At 37.5% G+C, this 24,550-nt stretch overlaps 1 long non-coding RNA gene across 1 annotated transcript in view; it reads right to left on the reverse strand.

Moving 5' to 3' along the window:
• LOC117408940 (uncharacterized) overlaps positions 1-23,990 on the reverse strand; it is a 46,143-nt gene extending 22,153 nt beyond the window's left edge. Inside the window, exon 1 of the long non-coding RNA XR_004545449.3 lies at positions 23,866-23,990. This is a non-coding gene — a long non-coding RNA (uncharacterized LOC117408940). The remainder of the gene's footprint in view (positions 1-23,865) is intronic.
• Between the last annotated feature and the right edge of the window lie 560 nt (positions 23,991-24,550).

The raw sequence follows: 24,550 nt of genomic DNA on the forward strand, positions 1-24,550 counted from the left end.
ACCTAAGAGAATGCTCAAACATTCTTCAGAAACAGTTTTGTGAATAAAGACCAATATACCTGGGATGGAGATCCAACAACAATCCTGTTACATAGAAGAAATCTCACAAAAATGTACAGGAAGACATTGGTAAACCAGTTTGAGATTGACTTTTTCCTAGTACTGTATTTATGTATCAGCGAAAAGGTGCCAGTTAGTGTCATTTTATGATTTGTTATTGCTGTCATAAGTGAGATTTATTTTCTCGCTTGGAAATGCGAATTTGGACTGACTCATGTGTCTATCTCCATGAGGCCCTTGAAAACAAAATGCTGTCTCCCAAGGGTTTAACTTTACAAAATAATTTCAGATACATAGGGAGGCTGATAATACAACAGCAAAATGATGATTTTTAATTAAACCGTTTCTATAAATAATTGTGATAATGAAAGGAATACCATGGCAACTAATAGCTTAGAAATGTGAAGTTAGTAGTTATAATTATATTATTAGTTATATTTAATTATCTTAGAACAACCTTTACTCCTAAAGCTTAAACCTTTCGCCATGATTTAGCCAGTTGGTTGGCCAGCTTCACATCCCTGTTGTCATTCATAATTAATTCCTAACAAAATGCTGCCAAAAATATAGCTGCAATTATGCTGTAATGGTTACTCTGTCTAAAAAACAATGTGCTCACTGGACAGGGCTACCTAAAAGGTATGACTAGTATTATCAAAAAGGGCTTCCACAGTTGGTGTTAAAAATGTAACTTCTGGAAAATAATTTCTAGTAATTATTTGATATTGTCTTTATTCCCTTCAGATACATCATTTTCAATAGCTTGTTTCTCTAGCACTGCAGCTGAAATCTGGCTATGCAGTGTAGTTTCAACATTTCCCTTACCTTTTTATGATATTTATAGTCAAGAGTAATTCCAAGTGCTGTTGCTCAAATATTGAACTGTATTGATTTTCTTATGGAAAAGTGCTTTCAGCTGGTTTGGAATGCCCAGCTATTGGCATAAGCTGCTGGAACTTCTAAGTTATCTTGCACTTATTATTCTGTTAATCCTCATAGCCACCATTAGTGACCGTTTAGTTTGACCCATCAAAGAAAATAGAGTCTCTGCTGTTTTTACTGCATGGTAATTTGAGTAACACTTCAGAGTGCTGTGATGAAACTACAATATATGATACTGTCTAGTCTGTGTTGTACTTATTGGATCTAACACAGGAATAACTGAAAGAATTTGATTGTTTTGGATTTTTTGAGCAACTTAGAGATGAGCTGGGCTTTTCGAAAAACTTTAAAACTCTTTACCAGGTCATATATATTTGAGCAACAGAATTATGATTACAAATATCATAAAACAGTGAGAAAAAAAAAAAAAAAGGTGGTTCAACAGGAAAAACAAATCTATCTGATGGAAAGCCACCTTGGAGAACCAAGATGGTTCGTTCCCTATCAGAAAAGAGCACCTCCTGAAGAGAAGCATTGTCTGATGTTAATGAGGCTGGATACACATCCTCTGAATCTTGAGAATGATCTGAGACAAGTATATCACGCAGGTCATCAGACCAGGAAATGGCAGTCACCCAGGACACCAAAATACAAAAAGGCAACCAGTAGTTTGTGTTACTGCAGGCTATTGACTGCCTGAATAAATAGTTGTGCAGCAAACAGGAAGGAATTGTGAATATATCATGGAGTAGATGTACATTGCAGTAAACTTTTAGAACAAACTCTGCTTTGGATGTTTTGATGCAGATTTCCCGAAGATACATACAGGTTAGTTTGAACATTTCCCACAAGAGAAATTCATGATAGCAAAGTGTGAGTGAGTGCTCACTTCAAACTCTCATGGACATTCATGTAAATATTTGATAGGCTTTATGTGTGCAACATTACCAGCACATGTTATGGTGTGGAATCCCACACGCAGGTGAGGCAGAGGGTTATGTAATGTGGCTAATGTTAAAAAGGTAAAATGTGAAAAACGCAAATGATAAAATGCGAAAAACGCAAATGCTTTACATTTTCACAAGGGTCTATAATACTGTCAAGGTATAATGACTTTTTTTTAAGCTTAGATCAAGAACAGACCTACAAAAATCAACCAATTATGACTGTTAGCCTTTACACTCTTGGAAACATCATCAGTTTTATTTTAGACCAAATTTAATTCACTTTTTAGCTAGCAAAGATGTTGTGGGAACTTTAAGAAATATGAGAGTATATTTGGTAATGCCCTGTAACAGGGGGAGACCTGTGCTGACTCTTCTGATGTGTTCATAGTGCTGCAGGGAGAGCGCAGCAGCCCGTCAATATCCGCCTGTCAGTCATGGCAGTGACACGGAGAGGGGGGAGAGTGGGTGTGCGGGCTTTCCTTCTCTCTGAGTGGCTGGGAGGCGGGTCTTGGGGGAATTGCTGACCCTATAAGTTTCATTCTGCTGTTCCCTCAGGTCTGCAAACAGATGTAAACGGCGTGCGGAAGCGCTGGAATCACTATTTCATGTATTTTAATGATCTTAACAGTGGCTGATCTAAACACTTTTCAAAATGTGCAAAATGTTCATTATTTTTATATTATTTTTATCCAAACCTTGCGCTCGGGTAACCTTGAAGGTTAGAAGGTTTGTAAAAACACCAAAGTGAAGCATGGTTATGATTTCCATTACATGAGAGTAGATGTTAAAACTTCATGCTGATTTGAACTCGGCTCTCGCCAAGCATCCATCCATTTGCGTTTCCTTCCATATGATGATGTAGGTGTCCATCTGCCTGGTGTTGATGGTTGAAGTGTAATGCTGGCTCCAGGGAAACCGGATTGTAGAGTGTGCCACAAATCCTCGACAACCCACCTCCACTGGGTAAACCCAGACTCTCCATCCTCTCTGTTCCACTTCAGCGGTTAGTTGAGCACACCGCAGGTTCTTCCTCTCATACGCCTCATCTACAGCATCCTCCCATGGCACTGTTAACTCTACCAGGTGAACAAGGCGTGCTGATCCAGACCACAAGACAATATCTGGTCAAAGGTTAGTGGTGGCAATCTGAGGTGGACAAATAAGCCGTTGACCAACATCTGCCAGCATTTTCCAGTCTCTAGCAGCTTCCACATTAAAAACCTTTGGGAGTTTTGGAATGACGGAATGTATACTAACAGTAACATATTTAAATATTCCACCATGCTATCTTAGATAAACCTTGTTTGGTTTCCTACCAAAATTTAGCATTAGTATTGCAGTGTCTGCCTTGCTTTAATTGGCTTATGAGTGCTGAGAAACTGGCGAGGGATAGCCTGTGAGTGGTTTCTGACTTGGTACTTAATTATCCACTACTAGAGAGCATTAATGTAATTGGCAATAAGTGGATCAGGTCCTAAACACACAAGGTGACATTTCTCTGATGGAGGTCAGAATGTACTAATCTGTAATCAGATGCTGCTTCTATCAAGGTGTTCATCGCTGGTTCTTGTCTATATGTAACAGGGTTAAGTTTTCATGGCACTTTATTTTGTATTTATAATGATTTAAGATGTGTCTTTTTTTTTAGTGCACTTCGATTATTTTATATTGGTGTGTTTTTAAAGCATGTGTGAATGTGTATAAGGAAATCACATTGTAATTAAGCAATTAGTCAAATTGTATGTAGCTGGATACTTTATAAAGCTTGATTTAAGAAGAACGAGAAAAGAGAGCTGGGAGGATAACAAGCAGCTCATGGAGCATTGATGCTGGGCTGGGAAGTAAGAGTGGCGGTAGGGTTTTTTTTGAGAAACTGCTACTTTGTGTGTAAAATGGGGTGAGCTGTGTGCTTTCTTTAATGGTAATGGGGTAGGTATTATAAAAGAGCCTTCCATTTTAACTGCAATGTTACTTTGAACTACTGTACAACCACACGTGTGTTTGTAAGGTTCTTTATCGGCTCAGCGCATTTTTTTTCAAGGTATCGCACTGACTGCAAATTAATTGTGTTACTTATATTTTAACATTAAATTCTTAAACTCAGTGAACTTTAAAAATAAAACTTCAATACAAAGCCTGTTAAAACTTCAATATAAAGCCATACAGATAAATTAAATAAGGAATGCATTAATATTTTATAAAACAGTTTGTTTAATATTATAGGTACCTTTTTTAGCAGTTGCCTCTGACTGTGGTTCCAGTTGGATTTGTAGCTGGACTGGTGTGTAGCTTCTAAATTTAGAGATCTAGAATGGCACCAATGTGATTGTTTATCCTGTAAATTGAAAATCCAGTTCCTTTCTTTAATAGCTGTGAAAATGGGATTATTTAGCCAGTGGAATATGTGTCCAATGCATGATATCTGAAGTCCATTGGAGATGAGATTGAGGACTCGCTAAGTTTTGTTCCCTGTTTAGTTGAAGCTCGATTTATTTTGATTTGAATACGTTTCGTTGACCGAGTCCTCAATCACATCTCCAATTCGCCAATGTAACTGCTTGGGTGCCCTTCAGTGCTTTACAACCTGTGATGCTGATTTGTGAACAATGGTGTCTGTAATTTGTGCATCTGTGCAGCAGTGTGGAGTAGTGGTTAGGGTTCTGGACTCTTGACCGGAGGGTCGTGGGTTCAATCCCCGATGGGGACACTGCTGCTGTACCCTTGAGCAAGGTACTTTACCTAGATTGCTTCAGTAAAAACCCAACTGTATAAATAGGTAATTGTATGTAAAAATAATGCGATATCTTGTAACAATTGTAATTCGCCCTGGATAAGGGCGTCAGCTAAGAAATAAATAATAATAATGGTAACTAATATGCCTCTGTTTTTACGAAGCCCTGGAAATGGGTAAATTTGATGTAATCTCTGGTTGTAAATGCAAAAAGCATATTTTATCTTATAAATAAAAGCATTCAACTTAATGTTTTGCTTGTTGTCTGCTTTACTTGTGGTTCATGCATTGCTCTTTCACAATAAAATAAACTGTTCTGTTAAAGTAGTGTGGAGTAGGGGTTAGGGCTCTGGACTCTGGACTGGAGGGTCATGGGTTCAATCCCAGGCAGGGGACACTGCTGCTGTACCCTTGAGCAAGGTACTTTTACCTAGATTGCTCCAGTAAAAACCCAACTGTATAAATGGGTAATTGTATGTAAAAAATAATGTGTAAAAAAAATTGTAAGTCGCCCTGGATAAGAGCGCCTGCTAAGAAATAAAATAATAATAAACTAGGGCAAAATTGAGAAACATTCAATTTGAGTTGCTCTTTTGTAGAGCTGGCGTAGTCGGTGGCTTAGCCCCAGTAGAGTTGCCCCTGCTGTAGCTGTGCACACCTTATTCTTGATTGACTCCCCCCTCCCCCTTTTTTTACAGTGCCTTATAAAATGTATAAATATAGTGCATAGCTAACCATAATGCAGCATACAGTATTAAAAGCATAGTGAGGTACAGTATGGTAAAGCATATTAAATAAACGTGGCAAACCAGGGTAATCTATGGTAAATGCATAGTATAACCATGGGAAAAGCATAGTAAAACTGCAAAAATACTGTAGTAAACTTTTATAAGTTGTAACCGAGTACAGCTCTCATTGCTGATACCCATTGTGCCTTAAAACATGGAACCTCAAAACATATATCCATACATTGACTATCAGACAATTGCTAACACTAATGTTTATAGAAAAGGGGAGGTGAACAAAAAATTAAGGTTATCCAAACCTTATGCTCAAATAACTTCCCCCCATCCATAAACCCTGGCTGTGACAAGTGAATGTATTTAAAGATAAAGCTTTGATTATCTCAACTATTCAGAGATGTAGGCATCATATTCTGACACCGTTGACAAATGTCCAAATCAAATTATATCTTGACTGTATATATGTAAAGAAGTGGTTCACAAAAAACCTTTTCAACTGTGTTAGATAACAGTTTTATTCTCAGTTAAGGAACTGCTTAACCTCTTAAAGAACTGTCCTGTGAATACATCCCATACTTGCCATACAGAGGGCTTCTCAACAACACACTTTAGTAACTAAAAAGAAACACACACACTCACTCATTAGTTAGTAAATATGTTACAAAACGACATCCAGCACCCTAAAAAAGCTAAACCACTCATTCAACATGTGTGTTTTAAAAATGGAGGGCTTGGAAAGAAGCTGCATTGACAGCCTGGGGTTGCAGCTCATGTAACAGAGTTGTTCAATATTTTAAGGAGATTTAAGGTACAGATACAGTACAGCCCCTAGGTGCACACCCTGTAATAAAGAGTGCAATTTGCAGACAGGTGTGAGCAGACTTGATAATTAGGGAGAGCTGGTAGTCCATGTAAACTTTGTTAATAATACTTTTATGCAACAAGAATTCCCTCTGCTGGGGTAATGATGGCAATTTTAAAAGCAGGCAGCACAGTACTAGCTCCTTAACTACAAAGAGCAGGCTCTGGCTAATGTGAAGTCTGTAGGGGAGCTGACTTCTTTTCTTTGTATTGAACAAAGGTAAACCCGACTTTCTCGCCTTGACGCTCAGCTGGGATAGACAGAAAGGTCCATTGCATTGCTTTTTCTGTAATTTTCCTTTTATTCTGCTCTTCAGAAAGGACAGCGTGCACACGACACTTGGCATATATTAGAGGGCAACTCCATCACATGTAGAGCTCTTATCAGAAACGTCTGGTCGGCAGATGGGAATCAATGGTATCTCGCTGCTGAGTGGATGAGACTTGTCTCCCAGACCCCACCTGACCCCACATCATGGAGCAGAAGTGTAATGCTTCATTGGGATCCTATTACTGTACCAGCAATAGAGGAAGTAATCTTGTTGCATTGTGGTAGGATAAGTGGGCTGACTGTGAAAACCAACTCAACAGTAACACAGTAACGGGTGTGTAATGTTGTTGTTTTTCGCTTTTTTAAGCTTTTAAGAAAGCCACTCCCTATAAAAGTTAATGTTAAAAGCACAGTATAGTGAGAAACTAAAATGGTTGAGCACAAGCAAGCATAGTAAAGTATAATAAAGCTCAGTAAATGCCATGTTAAAGCATGGTAAAGGCATAGAACAGCCAGGAGGCACATCTTGTTTTTCGTTTCAAGTATTTCCTTTTGGGCAGTGGGGCCAGTTGTGTTGAAGGAGTCAGAGCCAGCGTTCAAGTCTGTGTGCCTCAGCCCCCCTCTCCACCCCCAAGCACTAAGACTTGTTTAAAAACTAGATGTTGTATCTCTGTTTGGCTCTATATTATTTACATGGCACTTCACATTGCCATGGGATCTCTTGGTTTTCAGATGATTTATATACCATGCTTACTTTGGCTATTTATTCCCTGTAATCACAAGCTAATTTGAGAAACACAATATTTGACTGATGCACCTTTCACAATGTCGGAGCCTTAGAAAAACAGCAATGTGCCTCTGAGACATCAGAGATGGATGGTTAAAAAAATGCCAGGTGTAACACAGCAATCTTATGTTCTGAACCCATTTGTACACAGGATTTAGACATACATTACTTGCCCACAGCCATTAGAATGTAAATGCCACATCAGGATCTTTTTGGCTTCTTATTAATCAGGAATTTACCCAGTACTATAGAAACCTGCAGTGTATGCTCAGGCAAGCACCACCAACCGGGGGCTGAAAGATCTGAATAATCAGAAAAAAAGATCCCTATTCATGTTGAAATACATATGCTTGATAGCTTTGTGTATCGCTGAGAAAATGTATTGGAGGAGTTTAGAGAAAATGATTAATGTTTAGTTATGGGAAGTTTAGTGTTACGCAATTCATTATTTTATAGTCTCTGAATCTGAAGGTATGACACCAACTGCATTTTCACGCACAGTAACTATGGGAACATCGTTTTTTGACTCTGACTGACAGCTCAGGGAGTTTTTAAGAAAGGGCCTCATTTTGAAGTAGCTATAAAATGGTATGTTTTGTGTTACAAAGTCAGCAACATAAACACAGACATGTTTGCTTTAAATGTCAAACAAACAAACAAAAAAAACCCACACAGCTCATGAGGTTTCTCCAACCTAATTTCAAGCTTCCACACTTCTTCACCACTATTTTATTCTTCTGTTCCTTGACAAGCAGTGAGCCTTCAGCCCTAGCCACCTAAATCTGTCCCTACAGCATCCGGACAATAACCATTAGTTCCATCCCTCTACTAACAAGTCCAACGAAAGACTAAATTAAATCTGAAAAAGGTGGGTGGATCCCTCTGTTTCATGTTATACCTCACTGCCTCAGGCTCAAAGAGGGTCAATTCACTAACTTTCATTCCTGGGAAAAAGTGTATGGGGAAATCATAAGTTTGTGCAATTAACAAAGAACATATTTTGATGAATGCGTCATTGATGGTATTATTTGTTGCAGAAACTTTTCATTTTCCAAAATGCTTAATCCTGGGGGCAGGAGGAAGTGTACGGTAATTGAATTAGGCTCAATGCAAATATTCTTATCCTTCACAAGCAAACCTGCCCGCTAAACTATAAGCTTGGCAGTTGAAGTCTTAAAATCTGAAAACTTCACTGTCGAAATAACTTAAAAAATAAATCTCAGGTGGATCCGTTGTTTAGCCATTTAAATATCTGATGCCATATCTAGTGATCTCACTTTCTGGCACACAGACATGTCATCTCAGGGCACTGTATTTCCTTAGGTGACAAATCCAGAGTTTAAACTGAATATTTCATAAATGATACCCCCTTAACCAGGGGTGAAATTCTGCCGGTACTCAGCGGTACCGGGACTTATTTTAATGCCAGTACTGGGTACCAGGACTTATTTAATCTGCTTTTCATCCAACGCAGATGCATTCCATCCACTCACACAGTCCACTAGCGTAATGTTTCTCAAATGCGCTTTCATTCAGCACAGTTCATGCTGCTTGCATTCTGTTTCCTCATACTGCTTCTGTTTCTGTTAGCTGCATGTTGATTAGACAAGCTTTCATTCTGAACAGATTTCATTTTGTCATGCGTTACAAATCTCCGCCCATTTCGCTTTGTGTCAGCACTCATTGGTTAATCAATGAGAGAAGACTTTAGCAGCGCAACATGAAAACTACGGTATATAGTAATTATTATTTTCTTAAGGGTAGAGAAATTATCTGAATATTGGAACGAACATTGCTGCACATGAATTTGAAGGCAAAAATCCATGTCATAAATGTCACAGTGCATTTTTCCTTGCACAGATTTCCTTGCCAGAATGGAAACTTTCGAAAATGGCAAGTGATGTGTGGGACAGTAGGGACTAACATTAAAAAACAAGATTAACAAAGCTTCTTCAGATTTGGCGAGTCAGGGATACAGATGCAGATGTGTGTCACGCTTTCCAAACACTTTTTAAGACAGGGGTATTTTAGCCCCTATTGTGCATTGTTTGACTTAGATCTTTTTGTATCATTTTTTCTTAGCACAGTTGTTGTTTTTTTACTGCATTGTGTAGTATTTCTTAATAGTTATAATTTAAGGTTTAACTTAAGTGTTATATTACAGTATGTGACTGAGTGATACATGCAGAGGGTACAAAGCTTTCAGTATTTTCAGCTTCTTTGTTTATGGTGAATTGGTTATATTTTGTATTCATAATTGTACCAATATGTATACATTTTAAAATTATTTATTCATTGTCACTTACATTGTCTCAATTATTTTTAATGGTTACACCCGGCTGCACATATGAGTACCTGCACTTTCTTGTTGAGAATTTCACCCCTGCCCATAACTAAAACTGCTTGAGTTAGGATGCTATAAAATCCTGATATAACTAACAGAAAAACATACTGTAGTATGACTTTAAACAAAAGGACTGTATAAATATTGTAAACTATGAAAGTAAAGTGCAGTAAACAGGCATTACATTTTGTTGGTTATCTAGACATGTTGTGGGACACTGTAGCCTCACTTTAAATTTAGACCTGTACAGAATACGACTCCATTATACATTCCATGTTTATTTCACTCAGAAAAGCATCGCAGTCCAGCACCCGCTTGTCTGCTTTTGGGGGCTGAACACTGCCAGGAGATGCTATTCCTATGGCAGCTGAGGCAAGGAGTCACTGATTGACCTTGGGCAAGTCATGTGATCACCCTTCACTTCAGTCCCACACAGTTCTAAAGCTGGGTACAAGCAAAATCCATCTGGAAACAAAATGTGGCACATCAGTGGACCCTCCCTGTATGAAACAAACAATAAATATGCCTTTTCAACATGTGAAGAGCAGGAGATAGGTCAGGTTAGCTGCAAACAATTTATATTCTTAGTTGGTAAATTAGCCAGAACAGATTATATCAGTATTCACATCATGCCTTAGGCCTTATTCCTTATGCTATGGGTCTAGGCTTTTCATATATAATGTAGGAAGATCAATGCCCTTCCCAACATGCCAGCCAGTCTCATTTTGGTTCATTATAAAATACAATTCCTGTTAAAACGAAGTCGGATTTGACAAATTTCCTGATACTACGAATGTTCTACATGGTGCTGGCCAAATTCAGTCATGTCTAAGGGCAGGGTTTGATAATTTAGCACTAGTAGGCTCTCTGGTGATCCACTTTCAAAACAGTTCAGCTCCAGTTTTTTAAATGATGTGCACCTCTGATTTGGCTTAGACTCCTGATAATACGAATTACTGATCATACAATTTTTTTTGCTGGTCCCTTGAATTTCATATTAACAAAAATTGACTGTATATGTTCACAGTCATTCTGATTTTTCTCTACACTCTGCATTAATATCACATTAACATGCTTTATTATATATCTATCCTTTATCATGCCTCTCTAGGCAACAGCTTTATTTGGCTTGCCTACCCCCAATAGAAACTTACATTTAAAACATCTAAATGTATACATATTAGCAAATCTAGTTACGTTTTGTCGGAACTGTAAAAACAATTCTGTACTGCATGTTGAGATATTTGAATAATGGGATATGATGTTGTTATATATTGGGTTATAACATTTTTATTGCGTATTCTTAAATCCTGAAAAAGTTCTTAACATTGTTTTCTTTATGAACATGAAGCGATTCGCCTGGGTGTTTCATAATGCATCATTCAGTGGACTACTTTCCCAAAGATAATTTTTGTTATAAGTAAAGCTTTTCTCTATTGAGACTGAAACTGATATGTTCTCCCTGGGAATGGTCTTTTGGAGTGAGAATGAATGCCAGCTTAAATTTGTATTTAAAACATTCATTTTTCAAACGATTAAACATCAAAGACATTACATTTTCTGTTCTATATCTTGTGGTTTAGTGCTGCTGTTCCTTTTACTCTGTTTTTTTGTTGTTCATTGATTAATTTAAATGTTGTGTAAGGGGTGGTAGTTAGCATCCAATTAAAACAACGCTCTGCCTAGCTAATGTATTAATTATACTATATATATATATATCTTCAAGAAACACATTTATTTTGAGCTGTTAATTGTGCAATATGTTGCAGCTTTGCTACTTAATGTGATATGGTCAATAAGCACACTCAACATGCATCTTGCTTTGTTACTTAAAGCGAATCATAAAGACCCAAACTGATACAGTCAGAGAATTTCTGATCTAGTCCACTTTCCAATTCACTGTCACTTATGTGAAGTTTAAAAACCCCTGTTGACAGATTTCATGATTTTTCAAAGAAAGAACCCTGTCTGGTCAAAACAAACACTTCACTCTAAAAGGTGAGTGAAATATTATCACATTTTGTGCACTTCTCAAAATTAAAAAAATTAAAATAAAAAGCCCTAACTAGAATTTACAGTCAGGCAGTCAATTGAATGTACTAGTTGCTTTAGAGTTTGTTTGTTTGTTCTGTGTGGTTGCTCTTTGGCTCTACCTCCTGTTTGAGATGGTCCTAGCCTCAGATTCTAAACAGATGCAGTTTTCTGTGGTGCCATCAAGCTACATGATTTCTGTCATAAAGAAAATATGTCCCTGTCAGCAGTGTTATATTGTATATTGTCAGTCCTCCCAGAGGAGGGTGGGAAGCATCATTTTAACTGTAATGTTCTGTTTCGTGCAGTGACTTCAGAAGTAAAGAAGGGAGTAAAGATGACTATTTTTAAGACACAAATTAACAGTGCACTGCTTAAATAGTTGACCAAACTAGTTGCCAAATTAGTGTACGTTTTTTTATTTTTTTTGCAGGCTGGTTAATCAAGACCAACTATATAGGAGGCTGTGTGGTCCAGTGGTTAAAGAAAAGGGCTTGTAACCAGGAGGTCCCCGGTTCAAATCCCACCTCAGCCACTGACTCATTGTGTGACCCCGAGCAAGTCACTTAACCTCCTTGTGCTCCGTCTTTCGGGTGAGACGTAATTGTAAGTGACTCTGCAGCTGGTGCATAGTTCACACACCCTAGACTCTGTAAGTCGCCTTGGATAAAGGCGTCTGCTAAATAAACAAATAATATACTCAACAGTTCCTACACCAGGGTATGCCTGATAGGCATGTTGAATGCTTATTGATAGATTAACCTTAAAGAATATCAAAATAGCATTGAGACTCAACAGGCCATATTTTCAAAGTGTTTCTTCCATTCTTGAATTAACTAACATTTTTCGAAAGGAGAGAAAAATCATGTTAATGTTACAAAATGAAAAACAAAACACACTGAGGGGGCTTAAAAGGGCTCAAAAAATATAAATGTTTGGTTCTAGTTTTGTAAAATTAACAGGTGTTTTACCTCTTTAAAAAAACAGGTCAATTAAAGATTGGAATGCTTTGAAAATATGGCCCAATATGGGCATGTATAAACACTCAAGAGAGTTGTTCTGACAACAGACAGAACATTGAACAAAAATCATTGGTTCCTTTCAAGATGAAAGCTTCTCAAGCATGTTAATACATCATGTCAGGTAAACACCTGCCAGTACTGTGTTTACAGCTTCTGCAAGAAAGCAATTTAAAACCTCTACGGATTACAGCATCTGACTGAACAAAAGTTTTCATTAGACTTAAAAGTGCACTCTGTGCATTCCAACCCTCACCCCTTTACATCATATTTGTCTTTATTAAATCAGCAAGAATTTCATGATCTCATTACAGCAACAATCGTCAACCTGAATTTTGAATTTGTTCTCCCTACAGTTTATTCAACATCTTAAGCTGCCTTTTATCCATGACTAGGGATGCATATCCCCACCTGGAGGCAGGTGTTTTCATTTATCTAGAGAAACACAAGTCCAATTAAGGACATTCTTTGGAACAAGTAATTTAATGTAGCATAATCTCGGGCTATGTGTATTCGACTTGACTGTCTGTACCGAGGACCTCCTTTGGCACATGTTACTGAATGTATTATAATGCTGTGATGCGTCTGACATAAGTGGACAGTGCCACTAATGTCACCGTCCATCTTTGAGCACTGTGTTCTCTCCAGGTTGTACCGAGCAGAGCACTGGGTATTGAGCAAGACATACCTGTGGAGACTGGAGGTGTTCACAAGCACCGGACAGTGGCATACTCTGAGCCTCTGTCTGACTGACCCCATCACTAACATGCAAGGTTCCTGCAGTAGATCAAAGACTCCAAGCTATGCCCTTGAGTTAACATAGGCACATCAGGTGCATGAGATTGGACTTCACTCAAGTCTCTAAACCCAGCCGAAGTCAGGATGTTATTATTATTATAATAATAATTATTATTCATTTCTTAGCAAACGCCCTTATCCAGAGCGACTTACATTTGTTACAAGATATCACATTATTTTTACATACAATTACATTATTTTTTACACATTATTTTTACATACAATTACCCATTAATACAGTTGGGTTTTTACTGGAGCAATCTAGGTAAAGTACCTTGCTCAAGGGTACAGCAGCAGTGTCCCCCCACCTGGGATTGAACCCACGACCCTCCGGTCAAGAGTTCAGATCCCTAATCACTACTCCACACTACTGCTCCTGATGTGGACAGAATATGATGTGGTAGCCACTGGCAGAGGCTAATCTAACAATCACAAGATGGTGCTGTCTGAAGAGCGACATGTGTGGCACCATATGGTGGTAGACATTTAATAGCAGGTTCCAGAACCAAATCATGGTGTTGTTATGCAACATTTTGTAAGTAACAGGCAACGGTTTATTTCTTATGTAGTTTATCTCTTCAAGGAGTTGGCACAATGATTTTTTGTTTAAGTAATGTTTTTTAGGGATATCAATGCTGTCTAATTCAAGCCAAATTACTTATGGAACTTAATGCTCTTCTCATACAGCGTTGCAGTGAATGTACCTGCATGTTAATGTTTTTGTTTAGTATGACCATGAATTTGAAAATGTCACCTGAATGTATTTTACTGCCATGACATATAATTCATAACATGATTTTTTTTTTTACTGTTATCTTGAAACCAAAATTTGGTTGGTTACTGGTCCCCAAAGACAAAGAAATATTGTACTATCCCCTGTAACAATTCAACTGATATTGAGTGCACCCACAAACACACCCAAATAAAGAGAAAGAGACCAAGAGTTAGAAACACCTGCCATAGCAATGTCAATAGGGCGTAGGGGCTACTGTGGGCATCCAGGATGGGACAAATTAATTCATCATGACATGTATGCATGGTGTTTAAATTGTTCCTCAATTGTTATAGCATCTACATCCTTCAACTAAGTCTTGGTTATTGAAATATACAATACATCTCAGGAATGCCATTTATATGACAAATTAAAGTCCTCCCAGGACACTGTTGTAAATTACATTTTCATGCAACACACAGGCCTTCCTAATTGATTTATGTAGGAGGACAAGACATACAATGTGTATAGTATATGCATTTGTAATCAGTAAACTACAGAGTTGTCTTATATTCATTAGGGTTCTCTCTCTTCTGAAGGTTTTTTCTTTTTTTTTTGAGGGTTCATGACACCTGCTCCCCTGTTGCCCTCCCATTTTAAAATGCACTTTAAAAACAAGAGGCTAGCAGCGTTATTAGGTTTGTCAGAGATCAAAAGCAGAAAAAAAGCTGAACTAAATCCCAATAATCCTCCAGTAAAATGAAACTGGGATTTTTATTCCAATTCTGATTAAGTGCAGATCTCTGAGGAATGACACGGTAGATGAAGATGGAGAAAGGAGGCTACACGCCCACACATAGGCCTAGATCTTCTTAAAAATTGAAAGGCAGCAGAATGCAGTCAAGCCTTAGAGCCAGACTCCTCCTCTCTGCACACCGTTCCATCAGCCGAGCCGCACGACCCTGGATCAGAAGAGCAGCTCTACCAATCACTTCACCCACTGCATTAGCTGATGGAACTGATGAAATATGCAGTGGTGCAGAGTTAAAATCAAACACAAGCACCTATCAGAGAGGGCTGTCACCACGCCCTCATAGAAGCACCTTCTGTACACGGTATACAATATAAATAAGAAAGTGGGACAGCTCCTAGAAAAATCACTTGTAATCAGATCTTAAAGTGGTTCTAGTCAACACAATTATTTCTTAAATCTTACCTTGTGCACTACGCTATGTACAGGAGACCTCAAATGCGCTTTTTGTGTGTAAACATATTTTAATTGTAAAACATGATATCTGGTAATAAACAAGGTTAAAGAAGTTTCTGTCTTGGACTTTGTTGGTTATTTCACCTGGAGAGTGAAAGAATGAAATTCTTTCCTGTTAACAAACTAGATGCTTCGCTAACTGAATTACGTGCTTTCAGCCGCTAAAATGCTTTGACCTCGAAACACTGCTCAGGTGAACTGATCTAGGAAGTGAAACAGTAACAGAGACATTCTGAATGATAGGTATGTGAGCTGAAATCTCTTTAATCTAGTACCAGATATTACTTCTTAAAATGGAAATACATGTTTGCAATAACATTTGTTTATTCCAGAACTGCACATTTGAGACTTAAATAGTGAATGGAAGTACCCTACAGGTATGATTTAAGGAATTATTTTGTTAGCTACAAACACTTTTCAGTACTTTTCTTTAAGAAACTAAGTTTTTTTTTTTATATACCACTCATTCTAGTATTGCAAAACAATACACAAAACGTTACCTTAAATTGGAATGCATCGTCTTCTGTTACTTTCTTATGTTCTTATAACTTCTCATAAAAAGTCATCAATTCTCTAATGGACATTTAGGGCTTCCATTTAGACTACTCCAGCTTTCAGTGCTTAAAGTCGTTACTTACAGCTAATTAAATAATTCTAGATATCTCACCTGTCACATTCTTCCAATCGCTATGAAGCATATATAATTAAACACATAATAATAATTATGTGTGCTATACCTGTTTTTCTTGGAAGTTCACAAAAGGAAAGATTCATGGAACAATTTCAGTTAATTGCCTATGGAATTTACCTCCAGGTCCATGGATATGTAAGTTAATTCAAGGTTAAAGGACACAAAGCTAATAAAATCACTTTAGCAATTCATCCCTTGAAGGTAAAGCTGTTTGCAGTGCTTACCACTTTTTTTTTTTTTTTACCGTACTTTGTGTGAAAATTGCATTTGATTTTGTATTTACAATTAGAAGATTTTTTTTTACTGTTTTGTTGTAATTATGGGAGAGGTGGATCAATCTTTGAAAAAAAATGACTTAAAGAAAAACACATCTTTTCCAATAAGTGCGTTTTTTTGCTAAATTAAAACCTGAGACAGGCTTGCACTATATCAGGCAAAATTTACTAAATGAATTTAGCTTTATATACTTTTGGGACCCTATTCTCACTTGGTTTACATGCTACTTATGCGATGGATGGGCTTACAGCGCGTAAACCAAGTTAGAATAGGGCCCTTAATGAGAAAGTATAAGTATTAAAAGAAACGGCTATAAAGATGTTGTTGATTATAAATTCTAATTGTCAGTTACATAACGGAATGGAAGGCATATTGGATATAACATGCAACTCCCTTCAATATTACTCTGTCATCCACTCTCTGATGTGCTTTTAAGCTAAATGACTTCATGTTATTAGAGAAGGATAGCTTAATGTTTGCATTTTTTCTTTTTTCTTATTAGAATAAATTATATTATCCCACTCAGACAGCAATCCAGGAAAATTATGCTTCCATTAACAGAAACATAACAACATAAATAACTCTCTGTGATGGGGTACGCACCCCTTGTATATTTATTTATGATTATGTTTTCATGTGTATTATTATGATTATATTAGATAGTGTTGTGTGCGGGCGGACGAAAGCGTCCATCATTATGTATTATTGGGTAGCTGGCATGGATGGGGTTAAATCCCTGTCCCGATAAAGCCCGTAGGAATGTGGCTGGAGCCTTAATAATGTAATTGTTTAATGGGTAATTAAGGCTCCAGCCACAGAATATAAAATACTGTAGCGTTTCACGTAGTGTGCAGGATAGAAGAAGACAACACGCCGTTTCCAAGTTCACCGATTTATTAGGGATCGCTGTTCGATCCCACTGCTCTAACCACTTGCCCTGGACCGACACAATGAGCGTGCAACGCCCCCTTTTATACATTAGCCCCGCCCCTTTATTCTAATCGAGTGCCAGAGCGAACAGCTATCCCATTGGTCCCCAGCCGCACACCAGGACCAATGGGCACACACAACAAACAGCCAATGACAGGGACAGCTCGCACAGCCACAGAGACCCCGAACCCGCAGCTACAGGTAATACAGACGGAGGGGGGAGAGGAACACAGTACAGCGGCATTAACAGACAGTAGAAACAAGGGGGAATACAGTACACAAACACAATACACGGGTCGCTACAATACCTACTCCGGGCGCATTGTTTTAGGAGAGCTTAGAGAGCGTAGGACAAAGACAACAGTATTAAGAAAGACAACAGTATTAACAAAGACAACAGTATTAACAAAGACAACAGTATTAAGATAGAGAGCGCGAATGCTACCCGATTGAAAGGTACTTGTTTGACTAATGTCCTTATTAGTTGTGTTTGTTTTTACTTTGGCCTGTGTGCCTTTTATTTTGTGTTTTGTTTAAATCTTTATTTTCTGTTTAATTAATAAAAAATAAAAAAAACTGAGCGCCGTAGCTAATTTCCCTGGTCTGACGTCACCCGCACATACCACCCGAGCCATCATTGTGACACTCTCACATCAGTCACTTAAGCGGTTGGAAAGACATATTTGTGGTGTAACAAAAACAGCACTCCCAAATAAATTAAAAAAAAAAAAACAGCAGAGGTAGATGTAAGGATACGCGCAACGATTTACGGATGCAAAACCCCCATAATGCGTCCATAAATCGTGTTTAGCAGCAGTAAAGTCTGATTTTAGCAGCCACTAAAAATGCGGCGTTTGTGAAGAATGGTGTTCACATGGCGTTCTGCAGCCGCTATCAAATGTGCACTTTGCCACCATGAATCCATTAAAATTATATTGAAATACATTCAAATGAAGAAAAAAGCATGGACTTGGGTGGGATCTGGATACTAAGTGGGAGCAAACATTATAATGTGATGTAAGGATTTTGTTTTGATTTTAGACCTAATAGCTGAATTGAGGGATGAGCTAGACCCCCATGTCAATCTAGGGACCGCTATCCCTGCACATGTGAAAGTGTTGTGTTCTCTGCACTACTTAGCCTCTGGTTCCTTTCAGACCACAGTTGGAATGTCTGGAGGAATAGCCCAATCCACCTTTTGCAGAGTGCTAGACACATATCTGGATGTCATGCTGAAAAGGGCAGGCCAATACATATCATTTCCTAATGAAACTAGCATAACTGATGTTGATAGAGGCTTTTCCAAAACAACTCAGTTTCATGCTGACCCGTAAGGACTCTCAGCTCCTTCTCAGAAAACGTATTTTCTTTTCTGTGCGCCAAGAGGACTTTGCTGCCCTTCCTCTGACAATTTTTTTTTTTTTTTTGGTTTTTATTTTCGTGCTCCACAAATGTCATAGAGTGCCTACTGCTCTGTACTTCTAACTCCGTCACCTCTGGGCTGCAAGTGCGGCAGCTAAATAGACTCATGCGCTCATCGAGACCCTCATTATCATAACTGCAGATTATTATTTGTGCGTGTTGAGTAATTTGCATTGCTCTTAAGCTTACACAGGGTGCAGTGCACAATAATTGCCTGTCTGCAATGCAATTTGAATTTTGCATTCCCAATTATTTGCACTGCGCCTATACTTACATCTACTCCTAAAAGTGAACATACCCTTGGAGGTTCTGTAGCATTCCGCAATCTCTTTGCAGTTTTAAAAAGGTGACACACGGTTTGAGTCATTTTCCTTTCTCTTTAAATTGAGCTTCCAACTAACTTGATTTAATCAGCAGGACAAACAGGTCTTAGAGGTAGGAGGGGAGTTCTGAACCTGGGGCTTCTGGGCAGCAGTTATAGGAATGAATCATAGTCTTTTTTTTTTCATTTTGATCCCTTATTAAACTTTAATTTGAAATTGTGACAGTTGGTTACCATTGGTTACTGGCTAGTTGCAAATGGGTTTCTGAATCGTTTTAATCCTGATATTGTACCGGTAAAAAAAAAAAAAAAAAAAAAAGAGAGGGAGTCTTCACGGTTTGAAGTACTGCTTACAAATTTAATGAGCTTTTATTTCTTCCAGTTAATCACGCAGAATAACCTTTTCACGAAAAACAACTATTGTGCTTCAGCATTGCAGTGTGGGCGCAATTTAAACGCCTCAAAGTTAGGGATCAAGTAATATTTGTCGTATGTATTTTTTTTAATAGCCCATACTGAAGCAGCACATGTTTTCCAGCTTTAAAATTACGTGATAATTTAAAATAATGTCTGCAAAAGAAACTGGTAATATAGAACAGGATGAGCTGTTGAAAAGACTGACTGCACATTGTGCGGAATCTGAAAAGAGGTATAGGATAGTAATCTTTGAATTTAAGACCTGACACTTCGATAAAGCACTTGTTATTGGATCGGTCTCCCTTCTATCGCAGAAAAAATGTCTGGTCTGTTCAAATCGTACTTAGGGTACAGTACTTTGCATGCGAAAATATCCTGCGTTTTCCGAAAACTTCAATCCATGTATACAGTTGAATTATAATTAGACTTTCTATCGTTAACGATGTAAACACAGAAAAGTGACGTTTTAAGAAAATCAGTTTTCTGATTCAGTTTTCCGAAAACATTAGAAAACAAAACATTTTCGGAAAACGCTTTGTCATGTAAACGTACTGTATGTGTGTTTGACTAACTTTTTTTTCTGTAGTCGAGATTATGAAACCGACACCATTGTGGCGACAACACCGAGTCTGCAACATGTATTAAACTATAGCACTTGGAGCCAACATGACAGATTTGGGAGTATAACTTTCTCAACAATACGATTTAAACCCACCCGGTTACCTGTTACGACGAATAAGAGACAAGAATGGCAAAAAGTAAAACAACCCTGATATGAAATTAGCAGCGCTCAGCACACACCACGCACACTTCAAAATAATACATACACATCTGACAAATAGTAGACCTGTACATTTAAATAAATACAACTTGTTTTTTTCAGTTATCTAGATGACACTTATGAATTAATGCAGTTCAAAAAATAATACGAAGTACAATATTACACATTTGCGCTAAATCTGGGAAAAAACTAAAATGTGTCTGATAAGAGGTTTATTGGTACTCATGTATATAATAATTATAACGAAAGTGTTGTTTATTTCAAAATGATTGGTAGATTCGAGAGTACCGGTAATTTGTTGGGCTCTTAACTCGACTCATGTCATATGTTGTGTTTGATGTGAATCAAATTAATCTATTCAAGTGCCATTCTGAGCCGATTCACTGTAGTTAAAAAGAACGAATCGTTCACGAACTAAACATCAATAGAAGCTACACAGGCTGAAGTGCAAACACCCCAGTCCAGCTACAAATCCCACTGGAACCATCGTCAGAGGCAACCGCTAAAAAAAAAAAAAAAAAAAGGTACCTATAATATTATTATTAAACAAAATGTTTTATAACTTAGTAACGGATTTACTTATTTTATGTATCAGTGCATCTTATATTGAAGTTTTAACATGTTCACTGAGTTTAAGAATTTAATGTAAAAACATAGTTAACGTAATTAATTTGAGTCGGTGTGATACCTCAAAAAAAATGCGCGGAGCTGATAAAGAACCTTGTAGAACTCATGCATGGTTGTACAGTAGTTCAGAGTAACATTGCAGTTAAAATGGAAGGCTCTGTTTTAATGCCTACCCCGTTACCATTAAAGACAGTATTTATCGAGATTACTCATGACTGAAAATACATTTTACTCACTCAATGTTCAAATTAGAGGGTGAGTTACTCCCAGACCCAAAACCATATCTGGAGCGCTGGCACTATATCATATTTAATTAACATAAACAGATTTATTGGAATCAGTTTGTTATAGAATATAGGATAGGATGTTGTATATGTGCTTCCCTAAACAAGATGGCATGTCTTCATATCAGTGATCAAATTGTATATATGCTAACGTTGAGACTTTTGAACAGTCTTCCATCCTGCTTATTTACAGACTCAGGACAGACAAATGGTGTGATTTGGTTTAATGAACTTTATAATCAGGTTTCTGTGTGCCCTGGCTACCTTCTCATCAGGAATCCTGGGAGGCAGGCGCTTTGAAATACGCAATATATCAACGAAATGATGGACATCAGCTTTCTCACTGCACATTGCACCAAGTGTATGCTGTCCGGGAATTATGTGTGTGCACAGGCGAATTTAATCACATAGACAACCATTTGTTATCTGTGTGCACATCACATTTATTTTCTTACTCTGACTATTTGTAAAATGTAATTAGAAGTTTTTTGTATTATTTTTGTAATAAATGTGATTTAAAGGACTATAATTGATGTGGTTTTTAAGGAGTGGCCTCTCACCACCCATGTTGCTGGTAAATGTTTGAAAATCCACTAGAGGTTCAGTGACAGCAGAGGATTAAACTGTCATGATATGAATATATGATCTGTGATGGTTCAGTCGCACATACATATTTAATTGGGGAAGGAACAGTTATGATTGAGAAAGCCCTGAGGGAGTCAAGTAGGTCATTTTTCACACAGGTAAACTAAACAAACAAAATCTTTGACCCCCATGTCAAGGTTACAGAAAACAGGCCAATCCTGTGTTCTCACAATAAGAGTAGAACCAATGATCCAACACATATAAACTTTCGTACAGTAACAGACTTGATTCCTATTCCATTTGAAGTAAATCTGTGAAATGAAATAAAATATACAATTTTTTGGAAATCTCATATGAGGAACTCTCCCTTGATTCCAGATGCCAGGTAGTATTGGCATCTCTGAGTCACACAAAAAAACAGAACATCCAAACTTAATTATCATGTTTACAGAATCTGTTCATCCAATGAGTTCACTGTTATTATTGCTATTAGCGACCATCTGTTTCATAAATATTGTATCTTGGTTTATCTAATCAGGCAGCAATAACAGTTATAAACAGGGTTATTTTACATCCCTGGAAGCCACACTGAAATGCCGAGACACCTACCTCAAAACAGGGACAGGTAGAAACCCTTGTATAGGCCAAACAATGAAGATTCAAGCAGAAAGGAGGCTCCTTGTGAAGACCAACAATAAACTAAATTCACATTCCCCATGGAATAGTGTTCTTTCCTAACAATGGTTTTTTGACAAGAACGGAATACAAGTTTTAGTAGTTATGATGTTAATTCTATGAATCATGAAACTGTACATTTTCAAAGTCATCTCTCGTGATAATGACATTTGCAATTTCAGCATGTTTTTTTTTTTTTTTTTTAAACAAAGAATAACAATATACTTTTCACTGCAGTAAACAATGGTAAAAACATAGCACTGGTGTATTTACACACAGAAAGCTCAGATAAAACACAGGCAAAGCACAGGCAAAGATGTTTGATAATGCAGGGTGAAAGCCAAGGTCATACAGCAAATGCACAGTATAAGCATGGGGAAGGCGTGGTAATCTGCAAAATGACTATTTTTGTGCGGGACAAAAATATTAAACTTAGAAGGTTCCTTCTTATAAATTATTTGTCTGGTTTGTCCTGGTGTTAGAACAAAGCTCTAGAGCCAGCAGATCGCTGGTTTGCATCCCAGCTCAGTTACTCAATCACTGTGTGACTGTGGTCAAGATACATGAGCCCAGTAAGAACACTCACTCCCTAAATAGAAAGCAAGTACTCGATGTGGGGGAGATGGCTCGACACTGTAGTTGACATGCTAGCAAATATCCATAAGACTTTAAGCTAATATGAACTCTGCTAATATGAATGGCATTTTTATTTATGTCACAGTTTCTTTCTGTTTGTTTCAGTAGGTGTCATAGTTGTTTTGTTTAATGTGGGTATTTGGTTTTGTGTGTGCCTGTTTGGCTTTTTGTGTAACTATGTGTGGGTGGGTGTGGGTGTTTGTATGGTGGACTGTGTTTGAGTGTATGTAGAAGTGGGAGACACTTTGTGACAGTAGAGACATTTCTACCTTCTGTTTCTCCAGAGAAACGGAGCTATATCACATTTTAAATGGTTCCAGTAGGTGAAATCTGCTCCTTTAGATGTCTTATCATTAATCAGTCACTTCCAAAACTGATAAGAATCTGTTTAGTGAGCTATCTTAGAATGGCACACCATGTGTCTTTAAAACAAAAATCATTTGCCTGATTTGTGCCAGACAAAGGACAACACAAATCACAGTGGAAATTGCGATTATATGGGATCTCTTGTTAATAATCTGAAGGAAGTTAAATGATAGCAAAGCAATGCATTTATATTCTTTACATGTACCACAGCTATGAACTGTCATAACTAATTGGAGCTTTAATACTTCAGTCAAGTAATGATACTCATAATGGCTTTACTTTTTTTTAGAAGAATATTAACTGTGCTGTGCGTCATCATGGCATTATCGATACAGGATGACTCAGCATTCTAAAGTGCTCCTTAAGACATACTTATATATAGAAAAGGCTCAGAACTCACCAGCAGCTTCATTCGGGGTACCTATTGTATCATTTGGAAATCAAGGCCGACCTCCCCCTTACCCCACTCCAACGGCAAACGTGAAATGTTTTTAAAGGCAGCAGTTACCATAACGTCTATCAGTAGCCATGGCAACCATTTCTACTTTACCACACAGGACTACATTCAGTTCTTCAGCCTGGTGTCTCACTCTTTTCTATTCACAGGTTTAGCTCTGTGCAAATTACTCCACCCCCTCCGACAATCATTTATTAAAGATTGTTTTGTTGCACAATGAAAGAGAATAACAGTTGATAATACTCACATGTTATATACTGTATATATATATATATATATATATATATATATATATATATATATATATATATATATATATATATATATATATAATCTCCTTTTGCCATTACCATGAGGTTGATCAATAATATATTTGCTGGATGCCAGCTCTGACTTCTACTACAACACAATTTTACTACAGCAGAGTCAAGTGTGCTGACACCCTTCAAGGAGTACAGGACAGTGTTTGTGAATTGCTGTAGATAAACCTGACTAACAGGGGGATTTCTCTTACTGATGGGCTTAGAGCATCCAATTACATTTATAAGTGGTAGCCAACCAATACACATCAATATATACATGGCATTGGTTAAAAATATTGAAACAACTACCATTAGACTGTCAACGT

The sequence above is a fragment of the Acipenser ruthenus genome, chromosome 2 (genome assembly GCF_902713425.1).
Source record: "Acipenser ruthenus chromosome 2, fAciRut3.2 maternal haplotype, whole genome shotgun sequence".
NCBI lineage: Eukaryota > Metazoa > Chordata > Actinopteri > Acipenseriformes > Acipenseridae > Acipenser > Acipenser ruthenus.